We start from the raw sequence: 14,321 nt of genomic DNA, 5'->3' as shown, positions 1-14,321 counted from the left end.
TAGCCTCTCTTGGTGGATGTCAAAGTCATTTCAACGTATACATTCAAATATACTAGCATATCATGAAGTAGGGATGCCAGATCTTCCAATCAGAAAATCCGGACCCCTAGACCTGCCCCCAGTCCTGCCTTTGTCCCGCCCACTGCTGCCTGCTCTTATCGGGCAGGGAGGAAGTCTGCGCAGGCACAGATGCCATGCGATGATGTCACACGCATGTCACATCTTCCCTGCCTGATGCGATTTGAGGAGGCTTTTCAAAACCCGGACAAAGTGTTGATTTTGAAAAGCTTTCCAGACTCCCAGACATATCCTCAAAAGGAGGACATGGTGGGGAAAATCCGTACATCCGGTAACCCTAATCATGAAGATTCAATCCACATATATATAAAAAGAGATGCTCCTGAGCAACTGTTATGAAAATTGCAAAAACCAACAATCCAGTAACTATCAAGGCAATGTGGATCCAACAATCTAATAATTATTAATTTCAGTGGTAAGTTCCACTAGAGGTAAATGCTCTGACTCTCATTCAATTCCTATGAGCATTTACCTTGCTGGCCTGAGATAAGAAGCTCTAATGCAGTATAGTAAAAGCCAGCATTAGTTTGTTTGAGGAAATTATCTGAAGCCCAGGTATCTATCACACCAATGGCCTTTAACAGAGAATCAATAGTATTGGCATAAGAGTCCAGTGTTGGACAAAGGAAAAAGATGTCATCAGCATAAGACAATACATATTGACATAAGATAGTTAAGTAAACTCCTAATGATCGTAGTTAAATATTAAATATTAAAGGAGAGAGCAGTGAGTCCTGCGGAACTCCACTCTCAGATCGCCAATGATCAGAGAATTCACCCTTCTGTACTCTGTATGACTCCATAAAAATGCTGTCAACCATTTCAGGACAGAACCTGAAAATGCCTAGCTCACTTAGCCTGAAAAAAGCAGAACTTGATGGTCATAGTGTCAAAAACAGCAGAAATGTCAAATTTTAAAAGAATCATATTTTTCTTTTAATGAGGTAGGATCTAACATAGTAACATAGTAGATGATGGCAGATAAAGACCTGAATGGTCTATCCAGTCTGCCCAACCTGATTCAATTTAAATTTTTTCTTCATAGCTATTTCTGGGCAAGAATCCAAAGCTCTACCCGGTTCTGTGCTTGGGTTCCAACTGCTGAAGTCTCCGTCAAAGGCTCACTCCAGCCCATCTACACCCTTCCAACCATTGGAAGCCCTCTCCAGCCCATCCTCCCCCAAACGGCCATATACAAACCGTGCAAGTCTGCCCAGTACTGGCCTTAGTTCAATATTTAATATTATTTTCTGATTCTAGATCCTCTGTGTTCATCCCACGCTTCTTTGAACTCCGTAACCGTTTTCTTCTCCACCACTTCTCTTGGGAGCGCATTCCAGGCATCCACCACCCTCTCCGTAAAGTAGAATTTCTTAACATTGCTCTTGAATCTACCATCCCTCAACTTCAAATTATGTCCTCTGGTTTTACCATTTTCCTTTCTCTGCTACCAAAGTTAACAATAACGCTTTAGTGCTAAGAAATTATAGCAGTTTTACAATGGAATCACCTTGGTTTGTAACATAATACAGAGTTTCTTTGGGTTTTTTTTTTAACTTTATGTTTAAATTATTTTATTGAGCAATCGTAAATCAACATCAGTACATACAGCAAGTTCACCATTTCAAAATAAATAAACAATCCAAACAAGAAGTATAAGATATGCAATGCTCAAAAATTCAATAACTTGTATTCCCCCCTAAAACAACCTCCCACCCAACCCCCAACCCCCAATCCCACCCACCCCGAAAGGACTACAACCAAGAGAGGAGTGCCTGGGACTCCTGCTGCACTAAAAATAGCCTGGTATATAAGAAATGTAAAAAATTATTTTTATTTTTAAATTGTTTGTGGAGGTAGGGTCTGATATAGGCAGGGAACATGCAAGGAAGCATTATCCAGCTATCTTGCTCTGATGAGCACACACTAACTAGATAACATGGACTTAACACAGGACCACTTAGAGCTGGATTCAGTAAAATGCTGCCAAAATTTAAGCACTGGGATAAATGCACGCTCAGAGCAGGATGAGTGCTCTTACAGGAAAAGCACATAGCACACATTCCACCAACCAAAGCCTGGTGTAAAATCCTGGCGTGCAACTTGGATGTGATGCCCCAAAATTCTGTAACACCATCTTTTATAATTACGATATGCTCAATAAAAATGATTCAAACATAAAGTAAAAAAAAACCCAAAGAAACTTTGTATTATGTTACAAACCAAGGTGGTTCCATTGTAAGATTACTATAATTTCAATAGCACTAAAATGCTTAGTGCGCCTTTGTAAAAGAGGGTCTAAGTGTAAGTCTTTGGAAATGCCCCTGACCTGCACAGGCCCCTCCCATAGCCATGCCCCCTTTGGATCTATGAACACATTTAAAAACAAATATTTAAAAATTTCTTTTTTTTTGTAGTAAACACCCCCAGCATATTGGAGATACAAGTCTATGCAGAGGTATAGATGAGTAACAGATCATTTTCTCCCTTCACTTGTCCTTGTCAGAAATAATTAGTCATGCAGAAAAGCTAAACTTCCACCCAGTCTCCATAGGCTCAGGAGAGGACTTGTGCATGGATCCTTATAGAATCATGACTAGCTTGATCCGCATCAGTTCTCTGGTTTTGATATTGTGTTTTCATTTGTACCAGAGACTTTTTCAGGTGCTTTTTGTTGATTGATTTTCCACCTAAATAGGAGGCAGCAAGGCACCCCCCCCCCCCCACATTCTATAATCTATTATCTAATTAGGCACCTAGATCAGCTTAATTGGCACTGATAATTGAAAGTGCCATTAAAAAACAATGAAAAAAATGATTAAAAATTAATTAGCCCAAGGCACCTAACTCAGTAGGCACCTACCACTTCATGTAGGTATCTACACCGAGGCACCTACTGGTAAATAGGCATCGTTTCGGGCAGATTTGGAACTGAGTCTGGCTATGGATTCACTTTAGCACCAGTAAAACCCTGGTGCCTAAGTCAATTCTTTCTTGCTGCGCCATACACCTGGAACAGATTGCCTGAATCAGTACGTCGAGCTCCGTCCCTGGCAGTATTCAAATCCAGGCTAAAAGCTCACTTTTTTTAGGTTGCTTTTAACTCCTAACCACCATTTGCTTGTAAAGCACCCAAGCCTGAAAAACTCCCTGACCCCCCTATTTGTCCAGTTTGATAATTGTAAGCTCTACTGAACATGGACTATCTCATGAATATTTTAATGTACAGCATTGTGCACATCTAACAGCACTATAGAAATGATAAGTAACAGTAGTACTCAATTAGGAATGGATAGGTGTGATTCTACAAACCAACACAGAAACAGGGCAACAATTTTTCAAACTCGCATGAAAAATCTGGAGGAAATGATATGTAATTCACCAAAAAGAAAAATCCCACAGATCAAAGCACACTCATATATTATCCTTCAATAATGACATCAAAAGGAATTTTTAAGATGTGCTCTTGTGGTGTGGTGGTGGTGATAGGTGGCAGCGAGAGCATCTGCAGGAGGGTGTCCTTCAGGCTGGATGAGGCGGACAGGGTGTGGGTGCTGTGAGGCGTCCAGCTATCAGAAGTGGTGGTTAGTCGAATGAAGGAGTCCTCCCATTCTGCAGGAGAACCAAGCATAATAATAATAATAATAACTTTATTTTTGCATACCGCCATACCCAGGGAGTTCTAGGCGGTTCACATAAATTAAAACAGAGTTACAAACGGTTCAGTATCAATTGATCAGAGTTGCAGGCAACGAAGTAGTTTGAGTTTGGAAGGAGTAGCAGTACGATCACTTCCACTACCATTCCTTCACCATCATGGAATACAGAAGCTACTGCTCACCCAGCTTCAGGCAAATCTGTACCGCCAACTGCAGGACCTCGGACACATCAGCCAAACAGCAGACAACTCTGGCCGTAAACGTAGTGAGTGAAGATGATCTTTACAGGCAGTACGAGCAGGAACAGGCAATCATCCAGGATGAACTTGCCCAGATTGCAGAGAGAACATGAGGCCACTGAGAAGAAAATGAATTCAAGTATTCTGTGGGAGAGGGCCTACGCCAATGAGGAAAGCAAAGAGTTGCCCAGCTGGCGAAGGAGCTAGAATGCAAAGAGACAGAGCTTAAGCACTTGGATGGATGCCTTCCACAAGGAGCAGTTGGAACGCATTGAGAAGAAGAATGCTGAGATTATAAGCTTGCATCTGAGCAGTTCCACACTGGTGCCACAAAATGCTGAGTTACACATCTCGAAAAGAAACTTTGAGTCTGTTTGCATGAACTTCCAAATCTGAAATCCTGAAGTGCTACCAACAGCATTGACAGGAAATGCTGAACTGCTCTAAACTAGCAAAAGATTACAAGCGATGTATAAGGGCAGCTCAGAAGACATCTGTTGGCTAACCATGGAATAAATCCCAGCACTGACAAAAAGGCACTGAGGCCTATGGAGACTGGGTGGAAGTTTAGCTTATTCTGCATGACTAATTATTCTGACAAGGACAAGTGAAGGGAGAAAATGATCTGTACTCATCTATACCTCTGCATAGACTTGTTTCTCCAATATGCTGGGGGTGTTTACTACAAAAAAAAAAAAAAAAAAGAAATTTTTAAATATTTGTTTTTAAATGTGTTCATAGATCATCTTCATATTGCAAAAACAAACATAAAGTTTCCAAAAAACTAGTGGTCATCCTATAATGTTCTAATCATTAAACAATAATGTGCTCAATAACTCAAACTGTCCATAATAATTAATAAAAGTTGGTGCACTTATCTCAATAAATGAATCCCTGGCCTCGAAGCCAAGTAATAGTGTCCTTCTAAGGAATTGTCTTCTTATAACACTGGCCAGCACTCATATTGATGCCTCAAATGTTAGATCTGTTTCTGGGTATTTGTGACCTGCTGATTCCAGAGATAGCACAAGTTTTCTCCTATCTGCTCTAGTTTTTGAGATACAGAACATGTGCTATACCACAATTCACTCTGCTGGCCCATTAAAAAATTGGACTATTTTAATGTGGTGTTTAAATTAATATCTTTTAAACATGAAGGAAACATAATAAAAATGAAAAGAAAAGTGTACAACATGAAAATCTACTTATTTCATACCAAAAGCACAAGTTTATAATACAAACTTTCCAATCATTTGACACACAAGCAGCTCCTTTTGTAAGACTTCCAAGAGTAGGATCAGCAGGACAATCCCGCATAAGATTCTAACAATAGTCTGCTATCATGTGTGCATCCCATCTTCCTTGTAGCTGGCGTCTACTGTTTTTATATCTTGGTGAAATCTTTCACTTTGCTCTTTGCTTAAATCACCAAGATTCTCTGCAAAGCGATCTAAGTGACTGTGCAAATTATACAGTTAAGTTAACTTACCTTTTACAATTCAATATTTGGATGTACACTCCTCCCTCAATATTCACGTGGGTTAGGAGCAGAGCCGGCCTGCGAATATTGAAAATTTGTGAATATGTTTTGGGCTGGCTCTGAACCACCCCCACTTCCCTGCAGCCTTTCCCCGGCATTCTAGACTTTACCTGGTGGTCTAGCGGTCTTTCAGGGCAGGAGCGATCTTCCTACACTCCCTGCCCTATGCAGATCACTCATACAAAATGGCTACTGTGATTTCCCATAGTCTCTCGAGACTACAACAGGAACTCACAGCAGCCATTTTGTATGAGTGATCTATACGGGGCAGGAGTGTAGGAAGATTTCTCCTACCCCAAAAGACCACTAGACCACTAGGTAAGGTCCGGGGACGTCTGGGAGATGGGGGTGATTCCGGTTTTAGGAAATCGTGATAATCAAAATTGTGAGTCCTAAAACCACGAAATCGGAAGGGGGAAGTGTAAAACTATAGTTGGAAATATGTAAAACACTCTCACTATATCTGCTAACTTGTATGCAAAAACACAAACCAGGTAACAGAAGACAAAGTTTAAAAAACCGTTAGAATTTAAATTCTGTGCAATTGTTTTAAATAGATTAGGTTGAGTAACCTTTGAAATACAAATGTATGTAGTCTAAGGAAACCATGTTTACCATCTAAATTTTTTGCACATAATTATGAATTGTAACAGACCAAAGGCAATTTTGTCATTTGAGCTTTACATTTTTTAAACCAGTGTGCATTATAGGAAAGGAAATAGATGTATAGTTGTGAAACAAAGGTCATTATACACACACAAAAAAGAAAACTTATGACAAACCAATTCTGCAGAAAAGATCTTTTAAATAGCAGTTACAAAATTAATAAATCCAAACCATATCTAAGAAACTAGAGCTGATGTGGTTTATCCAATGCAATTTTCTGAATCGGCGCCCCGAATAATCCCAGAAATAGGTCAAAAACCCCAAGGCACCAAGAAAATTTTTTTTTTTTTGTTGGCCTATGTAATAATTTTAAAGTGTTTTTCAATGCATAGCTGATACTCAAAAGAACGCGTGGTGTTCTACAAACTGCACCTAACTTTGATTGACATGCGGCGTCTGCCAAATTAGGCACCATTTATAGATTCTGGTCCTAAGTGTTCCTACGTTAATTTTTTCAGGTAATGTGCTAATACGAACATTAACGCACAACCTGAAAAAAAAATGGAAAAATCCCTAAAATACTGATAGAAATGGCTTAATGCATGGGAAAGTCTGATGTTAAGATGCAATAAGCTCATTCTCTAAGGTGGTTTAGAAAAGGAGTTCCTTAGTAAGGTAAATGACACAAACATTATCTGTATAACTTTTAAAAATACATGGATAAGCAAGTTTTGCACTCACCACTACTGGGGAACACAAGACTCGGTCTGAAAATTGGCTCCTGGGATGTGTCATTTTCTTTCTCTTACATTGCATTGATAAATTTTTTTCCAACATTTAGAAGTATTAAGGCTTTACATAAAGAAAGAAAAATTGAATGTGGGAATCTGTCTATATTTCAGTACAAATATGGGTCACTGACAGACCATGCATGAATATAGGATCAGTTGACATGACCCCTGATGAGTACAAGAATGTGAAACCCATTATAAAAACACATGGTGTCCAGCAGGCTTCGCTAAATGAGATTCCTCAATTTCCTTTTGACTTTCTTCAGCACAACATTTTCCCCAGAGTCTAATCCTTGTATCACAAGAGTACACGGCTGGGGAATGCGATGCAGAGGATATAGATTTCAATCTAAGGGTCCTGATGTTTGCAAATGCTAGACCTATTTTTCAGAAGGATTTTGCTTGCTAACTTGGGATTTAACCAATTAGATCTGATCTATTAGAATATTTACTGTTGTGTAGCAGCTATAAAGGACTTGCTTATTTCACCATGTGCGTACGTTTTGCCACATAAATGGCAAGTGTTCCTGGAAGCATGTTTTAAGTTATGGAGAAAATTACATGCACTTGCTGGGTTTTCCAATATAGGCAAACCAGGAGATATTCAAAATGATTTAAACAGGCAGAAGAGGCTTTTGCATGCTTAAATCGCTAACCAGCAAGGTTCAACTCCACTTAAGTGGTTAACACTGCTTAATATGTGCGGTTGGTTCCTGCATCAAAGCTGGCAACTTGGGGGCATTCCGGGGCTGAAGTTAGCACTTATGCTAAAATTCAACCCTTGACTGCATAAGATAACCACTTAAATCGAATCGCATAAATAACAGTTCTTTCTTTAATCAGTTCAGTTTTGTGATCATGCTGAATAGCGTAATTCTTAAAAGGGTATAGTCGTATATGTCCAAAAAATATATATATGTCTAAAACATACTGTATAGTCAGATGAAAAATGATTGCTGCTGCAGTTTGAGATAAGTTTCTCGATGATCAATAACTTTTTTGTTCCACGTTGTCAAGAATTGTCTCTTTTGAGACCAAGCTGTTGCCTTTACAATTAGTTTTAGACAGATTGGATTTCTATTCACACATTTTGATGCATGAGCCAAAATAATTGAGATAAAATAAATTTGGAAAAATGAATTTTTGAAATGAACGAAAGTATATTTGTATATTTATGTACAGAGTTTTTTTTTATCAAACCAGTGATGATACAGGTGGCTTAAGGCACTTGCATAGTCCCGGCTGCCTGTGTATGAGGTTTGTTTTTCTCCATTTTTGTATTTATCTTTTTTTGTCCGTGATGTTTTTTATGTGATATGAATGAAGCCCTTCTACTAAACTGACTATACAGTACGTTTTAGATATGCTGAATAGCGGCCATCCTAGTGGTGTAGCCATGGGTGGGCCTAGGTCTAGGGTTGCCAGATTTCCTCTTAGAAAAAAGATGACACCTGGCCACGCCCTGTCCTGCCTCCAGCTCCACCCCATTCTACCCCTAGCCCCACCCCCAGCCGAACCTCCTGTCTCCTTCCCTGAGGTCTGGAGGGCCTCTGAGCATGTGCGGACATTGACGAGATGACATCACATGCATATGTCCATGTCCATGTCCATGTATGTCTCAAGCACTAATCACCTTAATAAATAAATTTTTAAAAAAATCACTTTGAATAGGCTTCAAAGTGAACGCTCAGACCCACAACCGGAACTCTAGTGAAAATTCACAGAGCCAGTTATATTAGAGGCCATCATAGTATGTTCATCGTCTCCACTACCTGCTTAGAACTATCGTTCTACCGATTTCCAACTTTAAAACATGTTGTTATTGCATAAATATCAACTTTTACAACTTTATGGAGTACAATCTGTTACTTATTTGACATGCAGGGTGGCGATACTTTTGCTCTATAACTGCTCTGGGTACATATTTATGTTACTACTAAACTGCTGCTGTCGTACGGAAACTACTTAGGTTATTTGTTTGAAAAATCACTTGAATATGTCTGCAGTCACTTCATAGCTTACTTAAAGATTACCTGTTAAATAACAAATGCAATACAGTCTCAGAATAAGGGTAAATGTAGTCAGAAGGAAAACCCTAAAAAGAATTCATAACAAATGCAAACCATCTTTTCTTCTGCAGCTGAAAGGTGAGTGAGTTAGGAACAGGAGGTGGGGAAAAAAGGAAAGATGGAGAGACAATGAAAAAAGGTTAAGAACAAAAATTAAGAAACAGAAGGGAAAGGGAGATGAAACTGGAACATACGAGGGGGTGCTGATAAGTTCTCATTCCAACTAACTTCCTAAAATCTGAGCGTTATTTTGCCACTGTAGCTGAAAAGAGTGCTATTTTACTTTGCAGCGTGCCAATTTGGAGAATTATAATGCTTTGACATTATTTCAGATCATAGATTGGACCATGTCAACGAAAAGTGTAGAATTTTCAAGTGTGGAATTCCAAGCTGTCATGACATTCCTATTCTTGCAGAATACTCCAAAGGAAATCCATGAATGTATGATGCAAACATTGAGTGACAAATGCCCGTCATACTCCACAGTGAAGAAGTGGTGTGCAGACTTTCAGTGTGGAGATTTTGAGACCGAAGATGCAGCAAGGTCTGGGAAGCCTCAAATATTTTCAGCTCCTGATACTGTTGACCATGTTCATGACCTGATTTTGGCAGATCACTGAATATAGGCTAAAACAATTCTGAGACACTACAGATATTCAGGGAACGTGTTGAGTGTATAATCCACAAGCAGCTGGGTATGCAGAAGCTGTCAGCTAAGTGGGTGCTCAAAATGTTTGAATGCTGATGAGAAATGACGTTGAGTGGACACTTCCAAGTTGATTTTGCAGCATTTTCAGCTGGTGCTAAATGATTGGAACAACAAGTTACTGTTGATGATACATGGTCACCACACTATGATCCTAAGACAAAACAAGAGTCCATGCAATGATGGCACTCAGGTTCTCCAAGGCCAAGGATATTCAAGACCCAAAGTCATCAGGAAAAGTCATGGCCACAGTGTTTTGGGATCAGGAAGGTGTTATAATGACTATCTTCCAAGGGGGGCAAACAGTTAATGCAGAATACTACTGTAACTTTCTGTGCCAATTAAAGAAGGCATTGAAAAAAATAGGAGATGGCAGTGGCGTACCTAGCATATGCGACACCCGGGGCCCATCATTTTTTGGCACCCCCCAATCTGTACGAAAAACAAGATTTTTAGTAACAAGCCACACGTCACACATGAGTACCTAGGAAAAAGCAGCATCTTACATATTGCAGTGAGCAGTACATCAATACACCCATTGTAAAACTAAACAAGCCAGACCAGTACAGATCAATCCTACACCATCAATCCTAACAGAAAACCATGTCTTTCGAACACACAGAACACAGAAAACACCTTCGCCTAGTATGGAATATGTCATCACAAACTAACCCCTCCCCCTTTTACAAAACTATAGTGTGGATTTTAGCCACAGTGGTAACAGCTCTGACGCTCATAGAATTCTGAGCATCAGAGCTGCTACCACCACAGCTGGCACTAAAAAAACGCTCTACAGTTTTGTAAAAGGGGGGATAAAATAAAAATACATAGACAAAGGTTAAATTGAACCAGCAAGAAGCTGGACTCTGCATAAAATGCAACACCACAGAAACAGTCTCCTAAAGCAATAAATAAATAGAAAATTTTTGTTCTACCTTTGTCTTCTCTGGTTTCTGCTTTCCTCATCTTATTGTTACTGTCTTCCTTCCATCCACTGTCTGCCATCTCTCTGTCCCTCCCAATATGGCATCTTCTCTCCTTCTATGCCCCTTCCAGAAACTGTATGCCTCCCCCTTCCATCTCTCCTCTAGATCCCCCCCCTTTGGTCTGGCATCCATCATCTTCCCTCTGTTCCCTCATGGTCTGGCATCTTTCTCCTTTCATCTCTCTTTCCCTCCCCCCTGTGGTTTTTAGCATCTCTCTCTTCTCATTTCCTCCACTCAGATCTGATATCTCTGTCTCCTTCCCCGTTCTCTGGCATCTCTCTCTCCTCTCTCTCTTCCCTTTCCTTCTCTAGTCTTCCTTCTTTATTTTCTGCCTCCGTTTAAATTAAATTATTTCTTACTATACAGTCCTAGTTTCCCTCTTTTCACTATGTCTACCCACAGCATGCCACCCCTTTCCTTCACCCCTCCACTATCTCATTAACTCTATCTTCTTCCCCCAGCATATGACCTTTTTCTTTATCCCTCCTTCCATCTAGTATGTGTTCTCTTTCTCCACTTCCATTCAGCATTTGCTCTCCCTTCTCCCCACTTCCATCATCTGACCTCTTCTCTCTCCCCTTTCTACCCATTTCCATCAACTGCCCCCTTCTCTCAATCTCTCCATCCACCACAGGCCCATCTTTCTCCCTTCCTCACCTTTCCAATTTTGGCAACAAGATTTGCAACGCCCAGCCAGGCAGTGATTGGCTGGCCCAAATTTCTTCTCCGACGGCAGCCTTAGGGAGGGTGCACAGCCGGCCAGGTCCGGAAAATGGTCAATCACCAAGGCAAAGTGAATCTATCACAGAGCCTGGGATGGGCTTCGTGATCGACCATTTTCCGAACCTGGCCGGCTGTGCACCCCCCTAAGGCTGCACCTGGGGTGGATCTCCCCCCCCCCCCCACTTGGTACACCACTAGGAGAGGGAAGCTGCAGAAAGGAGTTCTCTTTTTGCAAGACAATGTACCTGTTTACAAGGCTAGCAAAACAATGGATGTTTTGACACAGTTGGGGTTTCAGTGCATAGACCATCTGCCCTACTCACCAGATCTTGCTCCACCTGATATTTTCAGTTTCCAAACCTTGAAAAGAGTTTGAATGTGTGACCATTTTCAAGTGATTCGGAAGTGGAGCAGTATTTCAGTGTCCAAATATCAGAGTATTTTTGGGAAGCTTTACAGAAACTTCAGACACAATGTTCCATGTGTGTTAAACATAAGGGTGAATATGTGAATAATTTGTAAGTTTCTTGGCTCCACCTCATTCCTTTCTTAGTTGGGATGAGAACTTTCCAGCACCCCCTCATAAGAAGAGGAGAATGAAAAAGAGGAAGCAGAGAGAAAGTGAATGAGTAAACTAGGAGAAGTGGCAAGATAAGTATGTAAAAGAAGAGATAAATGTTCTTCAATAAAAAAATGATCAAAACCTGTGAAAATGCTTGAACGTTCACAAATAAACGCACTTGTGAGGTAGGAATTCTAATTTTCAATTACACCCCAGTTGTGATATGTTAATAAGATAAGGATTAAAGCAGATCACTAGCTCCTGATGAATTTCAGTGACTGAGTTGTGGGGCTTAAGCTAAATAATTGTCCACTCGCTCACCATTTTGCTGTAGGTGATACATCTCAATCCTCATGCTTAGATCAGTTCCACAGGATCTGAATTAAATCATTAGGTAAAAGAAGAGGCCAGGATCATGCAGACAGCTGCTAAGAAATAAACCAAACACAGACCTTTCCCAGAGCAGGAGGTTGTACAAAGCAGCAGCAGCACAAAGGTGCATTTCATCTTTTACTACGAATCAGGCCACATTTCTGTATGGTTTACAGCTCGCTCGCTTGCTCTTTGAGCAGCCAAAAGCATTACCGGACCAGTTGAACTAATTTCTCAGTGCGCCCCCCCCAAGTCCCTGCTGCAGCCTAACACTATCCACAACATATCTCAGCTTATTGAATCCTTCTCTAGCGCCTGGTCTATGCAAACCATCTTGCGTTCAAAGTAATTTAAAGTCAGCTGTCATCTGAAAGGGGAAAAGCACAGCAAGGGACATATCATCAACGTTAAAAAAAAAGAAAAGAAAAGCCTACAGCCGGAGTCCAGAGGAGGTAAGTCAGTTCCCTGGAATCTGATCCTTCCACAACCCATAATCTCCATTTTATTTCCTCTTAATGAGGCAGAAGTTGAAACAGTTGACCTGATCAGTTTCAGATGGTGGGCCTGGAGCAGCAAGCCCCCTGCTGTACTACCGTCCCTCACACCCTTTGTTACCTCCAATTGAGCTGAAACCAAGCTGTGACCCATGTAAATAGGAGATTTCCAGGTTAATGAGGAGCTGTGGTGCCAGCTGAAAGCCAGGAAGACCTGTTCTACATTCCATGTCCTGATGTTATTTCTCTGCAGCTTCACCAGAGGTTTACATTTTCAAACAGGGCTAAGATTCTCCCATTCTGTGCCAGTGCAGATAAAACTTTTAAGGAGCAAGCCCATCCAGCTATAAGACTGACAGTCATGGAAACAAGAAGAAACTGGGTATAATCATGTCTCTACAAGTAAAATAAATAATAATTTATTTATTCACATATCTAATTTATATCCACCAAAATTTTCTTGGATTTAGATTCTACACCTTCCACTCAAACAGGATGCAAATGCCCTCTGCACTATATCAACCATCTCAGTCTTTGAGATCAGAGTACAATGTGATTATCATTGGAAGAAGTGAGATATAATCTGAAATTAATCCATTCCAGAACCCCATTCAAGTTCCAAAATGTTTGAGTTCCAAGACAATTTTTCCCATTGAAAATAATAGAAACTGGATTAATCCGTTATTTGGTCCCACAAACTCAGACCGGGCCCCCATAGCAGAGACAGCAAGATTGGGCCTCCACCAGCATAGACAGCAAGATCAGGCACCCCAACAAGCATAGACAGCAAGATTGGGCACCCTAACCTGCATAGACAGCAAGATCGGACCCCCCCCCTGGCAGAGCCAGCAAGATCAGACCCCCCCACCGACAGACAGCAAGATTGGGTACCCCAATCGGCATAGAAAGCAAGATCGGGCCTACCTGGCAGAGACAGCAAGATCGGGCCCTCACCGGCATAGACAGCAAGATCGGCAATGGTAACTGCAAGTGGTACTCAGCCCAAAGTTACCCTCTGATGCGAACCACCCAGGTGGAAACAGAAGCTGCGTCAGAGGGGAAGCTTTGGGCTAAGCAATGCTTGCAGTTCCCATACGTACAAATTCCAAAGCAGTTTTCGGATCCCAGGGAAAATATTAATTATAAAATAGTTTGGATTCCAAGTTGTTTGAGTTCTGGGACATTCGGATTCTGAGGTACCACTGTACTAAGGTCACAGCCATTTCGGTGGCAGGAGTAAAATTGTGGAATAACTTAGTGGGACACTTGAGAATGGTTAATAACATACAGACCTTAAAAATATTTGAAGACAACCCTTTTTATTGAGGCTTTTGAATAAATACCAAATAGTTATTTTAAGAATTGTTATTGTTTTAGAATGATATAAGAATTATTTTACTGTATGTTTTGTGTATTGGCTCACTGACCCCACAGCAGCATGCATGAATCAAGCAACCCCAAAAGGCTACAAATATCACATTTGCAACTGCTCTTCT

The 14,321-nt window shown here is 40.7% G+C and overlaps 1 protein-coding gene across 11 annotated transcripts in view; it reads right to left on the bottom strand.

The window, feature by feature from the left end:
- Positions 1–14,321, bottom strand: part of SLC25A21 (solute carrier family 25 member 21) — a 702,309-nt gene that overhangs the window by 202,532 nt on the left and 485,456 nt on the right. The window lies entirely within an intron of this gene.

This window comes from Geotrypetes seraphini, chromosome 7 (genome assembly GCF_902459505.1).
Source record: "Geotrypetes seraphini chromosome 7, aGeoSer1.1, whole genome shotgun sequence".
NCBI classification, from domain to species: domain Eukaryota; kingdom Metazoa; phylum Chordata; class Amphibia; order Gymnophiona; family Dermophiidae; genus Geotrypetes; species Geotrypetes seraphini.
The sequence above is the reverse complement of the archived record's forward strand: the minus strand, read 5'-3'. Positions and strand labels throughout refer to the sequence as shown.